General features: G+C 48.2%; 1 non-coding gene across 1 annotated transcript; it reads right to left on the reverse strand.

Annotated features, from left to right (window-relative positions):
• Positions 1-706: 706 nt before the first annotated feature.
• trnak-cuu lies at positions 707-780 on the reverse strand. Its single transcript has one exon. It is a non-coding gene; the product is annotated as a tRNA-Lys (tRNA).
• Positions 781-6,830: the final 6,050 nt, after the last annotated feature.

Consider the following 6,830-nt stretch of genomic DNA (forward strand, 5'->3'; position numbering starts at 1 on the left):
CCTGGCCTGTTGGGCTGTTGTCATTTTGGCCTCTCCTGCATTCTCCCTGCCTCTCAGACCTCCTATGCCCTAAGAATCAGCTGAGTATGCTGGAGTGGAGTCAATCTACCTCAGTAAGATCCCAGCTACAGTGTGAAAGACCTGTGCCCCTGAATCAAGCCATTCCATAGTATACTGGTATTCATACAACGAAGTGGAACATTGTCCAGATATGTGCTATGCACAAAAATGGACAAATGTAACCTGTCTAATTACTGGTCCAGCAGCCCCTCCAAATAATTAGTAAAATGATGGTAGGAGCATTGATGATGCCATCAAGTAGAACCTATTACCCTTCTCACTTCAGGTTCTCCCAAAATCATGTAGCTCCAGGACATCCCAAAGGAAATGTAGCCATTATTCTCTGAAAAGGCAGTTGATGAAGGATAGCACTGGAGCCAATCTTTACTCAGTCTTACATTTATTTACAGAGTTAAATATCACAAGCATACATCTCCTAACTCAACAACACTCCAGTTTAACTAAGTGTCTTTTAACTCTTTCGAGTACAAACCCGTTTCCATCTGTTTCAGATGAAGTTACATTGTTTCATAGTTTGCCATTGTGAGATTTGAACTCTTGATCTTGGGGTTACAAACCCAGTACCATAACCACTTGGCTATTTAGGCCAAGCATAAGACTCTTATTCAGGTTTTTAAGCTATTACAGCACCAGCATGGGGCTCGAACCCACGACCCTGAGATTAAGGGTCTCAAGCTCAACCGACTGAGCTAGCCAGGAATGTCATGTGCTCAAGTGAAACCACGGTTAACGCCCACCACCTGCATACAATTAAACACAATTTATATGTTATCACAACTGTTAAACACAGTTGATATCTTGTGAACAACAATAATGTCACCAAGCAACAGCAGGTAAGATGAAAGTAGGAGTGGGCCAAGGATACTCAGGAAATTCCAGAGGTGAAGGGAACTCCAGTTTTAAGAAGGAAAGCTATTGCAGGAGATTCTCTATCTATGACTGTACAGGTAAGAGTGGAACCATAAAAGGACAGTTGCACTCAGCTAGTCAATGGTGAAGTATTGGAGCAGAATGGTGTGGTCAATCATGTATATTAACTGCTGGATGGATGCAGCAACTTGCCAGGGCTTCTCACAATCTCCATCAGCCAGAAGAGCAAGAGCAGTGAATGCATGAGAACACCATGACCTCTAAGCTCTTTACTAAGTCATTCACCATCCTGACTTGGATGTGTTTTACCGCTCCTTCATCATTGCTGGGTCAAAATTCTTGAACACTCTTCATATCAGTATTATGGGAGCAAGTTCACCACACAAATGGCAGCAGTTCAAGAAGGTCCGCCAACTCCTTTTCATGGAATTGGAGTGACTTTATCACACCATGTTGGGCAAGTGCAGTATGCCTTTCACAGTATAGGTGAAGACAGCATGGCTTATAACTTTGCCATTTAAACATGCACACCCTGATCTAGGCTATGATCATCAGTAACAGAGGCATAGAATAAATGTCAAAACTAAACTTAGTATCAAAGAAGTCAAATTCACCAACTAATCTAATGGAGTAGCTGTTGATTTATGATTTAAGTATAAATATGAACCTGGATAACATTTTTATACATATTCATATTTCAGTCGCGTTTCTTTGATGTGGAATTTACAGTTCCTTTTATTCTGACTCATTGATAGAAGAATACTGTGGCTTGCACTAAAGTAGATATAATGGCAGGCAACATAAGATAATAAAGCAGCAATTAAATCCATTATCTGGGCTTAATTTTATTCAGTACAGTATTTACAATGCAAAGGAACGTTTTGATCCTGTAAATTGTACTTGAAAGAAAGAAAACAAGGACTTGCATTTATTCAGCACCTTTCACTACCTCAGGATATCCAAAAGCACTATACAGCCAATAAAGTGCTTTAGAAGTGTAGGATGGAATTTTGTCAGTGGCGCACCATTCCTGACAGCAGAAGTGGAAGCGTGCACTACTTCTGTTCGCTTGCATTTTCCTATTTTCCTCGCAATTACAATGAGAATTTAAAGGGCTGGCAGCATGCATGGGAAACCGCCAAGGGCTGACAATGCTGCAGCTACAGGTGGTCCTTAAAGGAACCTCCTGGGTGAACAGAGAGGCTCTAGATCACTGCCCAAATTTTCCTGCCCAACTCCATTGCCTATAACAGAAGGCTTATTGAGAGCACAAAGGATGATTTTTCAAATTTAAATTTCACTTGTAAATAATTCACATTACATTGGTTTCACTTAACTGCAAGTTCCCCTCCAAGCCAAACACCATCCTGACTTGGAAATATATCGCCGTTCCTTCACTATCACTGGGTCAAATGCCTGGAACTCCCTTCCTAACAGCACTGTGGGTGTACCTACACCATATGGACAGCAGTGGTTCAAGAAAGTCACTCACCACCACCTTCTCAAGGGCAATGGGGGATGGGAAATAAATGCTGGCATAGCCAGCAGCACCCAAACCCAATAAAACTTTTAAAAAACCCTTTATTCATATGTCCATCATTGTTACTTATTGAGACTAGCTTAGTCATAGAGCAAAATGTACTGTAATGCCTCATGGTTGGTAAACATTGATGGTTACAGGGTAGTTGGGAACATTTCTTTATTGTGTAAGAAACAATAATGTGCTTTTGCGTTCTCTCTTTATTGAATATTCATGTAAGTGTCCAGTGTTGTACTCACTACTCTGTGGGACATGGTTGAACTTACAGGCTGAGCTGGCCCTCCCTCCTATGCACTGTAAAGGACATTGTCCGAGATCAATCTCAATGGGAATAATTGAAATGTTGTAGATGAACTCAAAGCCCTAAAAGGACTCTGCTGACCAACACTGTGAGACAGATCCAATTTGGACAGTACTGACCTTGCCCTTTAGGCTTCTCATTTTCTTAACTTGACTGATTGTGCCCACTAGACCCCCAGCACAGCCAGGACGCCAGGCCCTCCCACTTCACTCTCCATGCCCGTGACCCTACCCTCTGGCCAGGATTTTCTGCTCCCAATTGCAGTGGAGACAGAAATTGGTTTCACGCCGACGTGAAATCACAGCAGGATCAGCTGGTGGTTTCCACCATGGCAGAATCCCGCTGGAGGCCGGCATGAAACCAATTTGCATTCCGCTAATGGGATGCAAAGTAAGCCCTGACCGGAATCGTCCCCTCATGCCTGATTTACAATTATGCAAGCGGGAGAACACACCGGCCCAGAACACTTCTGGATGTGCACAAGTCGGAACTTACCTTTAGGGCCTTGCTCAGATAGCGGACATCTGAGAAGATGATGATACCGGACGCCTACAACTACTGGACTCTGGAGAAACACGTGCATCACATGGTGGGTGAATCCTCATGCACATAGCTCTGCCGCAAAGCAGCTCTCAGAATCTGGGAGGTCTCTACATAGCAGTTTCGACTTCGCTGAGGCTTCGGATCTTCATGGGCTTTGGTGATGCTTTGGACCTACTTCAAGATTTCAGGGGCTTTGCCATGGGCTTGCACAATCCCCCAGGGACTTTTCCATGGGCTCGCACAATCCCCCAGGGACTTGGCCATGGGCTTGTATCATCCCCCAGGGGCTTTGACATGGGCTCGCACCATCCCCCAGAGACTTGACCATGGGCTCACACCATCTCCCAAAGACTTGGCCATGGGCTCGTACCATCCCCCAGGGACTTGGACATGGGCAGGTACGGATGAGCAGTAAAAGAGTGCGGGCAGAGGAAGACCTAATGTGAGTGGGGGATGAAGGTGTACCGGAGTGGGGGGGGGTAGGTGAAACTGGGAGTTGGGGGGGGTGCAAAAGTGTTGAGGGAGTGAAGTTGGGGGGGTGGGGGCAAAGATGTTGGCGGGGTGAGGTTGGGAGGGGGAACCGAAAGTGTAAGGGGGGTTGAAGGTGTGGGGTCATAGAATCATAGAGTCATAGAGGTCTACACCACAGTAAAAGGCCCTTTGGCCCATCGACTCTGCGCCGGTCAAACAAGCACCTAACTATTCTAATCCCATTTTCCAGTACTAGGCGTATAGCCTTGCATGCCATGGCATCACAAGTGCACACCCAAATACTTCTTAAATGTTATGAGAGTTTCTGCCTCTACCACCCTTTCAGGCAGTGCAGTGGGGTGGGGGCATGAAGGTGTTGGTGGGGGTGAAGTGAAGTTGTGGGCAGGGTGAAGATGTGAGGGGGGAGGAAGCTGTGAGGCGGGAGGAAGTGTATGGAATGGGGAAGGTGTATGGAGATGGGAAGGTGTAAGGAGGGAGGAGGGCGTATGGAGGGGAGTAGGTGTAAGGGGGGGTGGAATATTCAGGTGAACATGCAAGGGAGGGGGCTGTGGAATCAATGACTGCCTCCGAGGGAGTAAAATGAGGGTGGCCATGATAGGAGGGAATGATGAGTGCGAGAGGAGGCAGAGGGAGCTAGTAGAGTGGGAAAATGAGAGTGTTGCTACCTGTAAAGGGGGGGCGGGTAGGCGGTGAGCGTGGTTGATGGGAATATGGAGGCAAACACGGACCCTCGGGTTGGGAAAGAGGAGGTCAGAGTGGTAAATGTGGATGGGGGGGTGGTATTCTCGGGAAGGTAGGGAATGTGCATCTTCACCTGGACATTCCTGAAAGAGAAGCCTTTGGGCTGCAGGGTAATTGTGGGGAGGTGGAAGGTGATGCCAGGGGGTTCAACTGTGATGGGAGAAAGTACTTGGGTGACTGGGGGAGGGGAAAGGATGGAGGAGCTTATCAGAAACTTTACCTAGACCATTTTGCACAAATCGAAAGTGAGCGGAGCCTCATGTTGAAAGGGCACAGGTGCTGCATGGGAGCGTGATCAATGGGTGCGCGGAGATGCAGGTCAGATCAGATGGACAACTGAAAGAGAACCCCAGCAGGCCGCATTGAAAATGCTCGAGACATTGAGATGAGTGTGAGAGATGAAGGCTCCTGGATGTGGGAGAGTGCTCACACGGGGCTCCAAAAGGCCCAACCACTCACACACTTCTCCCTCCAGATTCACTCCTGGTCTGGCTATGTGCAGCTGAACTGCCAGTTTGGGGGATGCAGGGGAAGGACTCGCAAAGCCTGTAAATGAAGCTGAAAGACAACATTACACATTGTTCAGTGAAAATGAATATATTTTAGGTTATAAGGTGACAAAATATGTTCACCCATGCAAACACTTGATCAAAATTTCTTTACTTTTCTAGGCCTACCGCTTCTCCCAGGTGCTGCCCTGACATCCACAGCAGGTGTGGAGACAGTCTGTGCAGTGGTTGGCCCTGTTGCCTCTGATGACTTTGGCGTGCATCCTTTGGAAAGTCAAAGCCTGGAGGGCCCTGGCTTGCTTTGACTGTCTTCCTGTTGGCCATTTGCTCCCTCTGCAGTGACAGAGGATGAGGGTCACAGGCAAAGGGTAGTCAGAGGGAGCGGACAGCCTCTCAGATTCGTGTGGATGACCCAAAGGTGTCCAGCTGCCGCTCCTCTTCCCTTCAGGTGTCCAAGGGCCCTGGCCTGACACCTTAGGGGGAAGGAGCACCTGGATGGACACTGAGGTGCCCTGTTTAACTCTTGCGTGCCATTGCAGGAACTCACCCATGACTACTACAAGGAAGTGCAGGTCTGCGCTCATCTCTGTGTTCTGCTGGACCAGGGCCTCCATGGCGTCTGCTATCCTCCTCACGGAGACCTCCATACTGGCACATGTAGGCACTACTTTATCAGAGAGCATGCAGATACACTCCTCTAACTCGCATGCCATTCTGTTGAGGGCTTCCAACAGCTCTGCGTGATGTTCCCCCACCTTCTGTTGACTCTCTACAATGAGTTGGAAGGCCAAATCCAGGGGCTTGTTATCTGACTCGGACCTCACAGATGCCTCTTCCCCAGCAGTCCTCCGAGTGCCTGGGAGCTTGGCTGAACCTGCCTTCTCCTGCTACGGACACATATCCATGTTGTGACCACCAGATAGAGAGCCTAAGCCTGCTCTAGATTTAGGTCCCACCAAGGTATGTGTCTCTGTGCTGGTGGAGGGTGTGAGTAAGCATTGTGATGGGTCCTCCAGGCTGCTTATTTCTAGATCTTCAATGGAGGAGGTGTCCTCTTGGCTGGAGTGAGGGCCTGGATGGACCTGAGGGACTGGCTGGCTGAGGATGTTGATATCTTGGCAAAGCTCCCTGTGAACCAAAGTAGAGATAATTAGTACAGCAAAGTCAAAAACAGGAGGGAAAGCACTCACAGTTACATTGAGAGAGGGATGATCTGGTGCAGGATCCTTGCCTGGGTGTTCACCTCCAACGTCACCATCGCCGCAAGCACGGTCCACGTCATTGCCAGTCAGCACAATAGCATGCTACTCAAAGCAAGTGAGGGACCTAATGTGGGCCACTCCATCCCTGGCCTGGGACCTCTCCCTGCTGTTGTGAGCCACCTTCTCCTGCATGAAAACAGATGGAGAGAGTGTGAACAGGATGCATGGCACTGCAGATGATAAGAGAGAATGGAATGTTTCTGTAGTGAGGATATGAACCTGATGGAGATGTGAGGGTGTGTGTGAGAGTTAGTCTTGTCCCTTGAGAGGTGAGAGCCCTGTGGGTGTGTGATGGGTTTGTGAGTGTGCGAGCTGAAAGTGATGAGGTGGTTGACTTATCCTGGTGGAACAGATGAGATCATTCATCCTCATCCTGCACTGGATTACTGACCTCCTCTGTGCTCCATTGGTGCTGACAGCCGCTGCCATCACTCCCAGGCCAGATTGGTGGCTCTGGTGTACCTCCTGTGGCTGGGGCGGGAGTCGAGGAC

The sequence above is a fragment of the Carcharodon carcharias genome, chromosome 17 (assembly GCF_017639515.1).
Source record: "Carcharodon carcharias isolate sCarCar2 chromosome 17, sCarCar2.pri, whole genome shotgun sequence".
Classification (NCBI taxonomy): Eukaryota; Metazoa; Chordata; class Chondrichthyes; order Lamniformes; family Lamnidae; genus Carcharodon; species Carcharodon carcharias.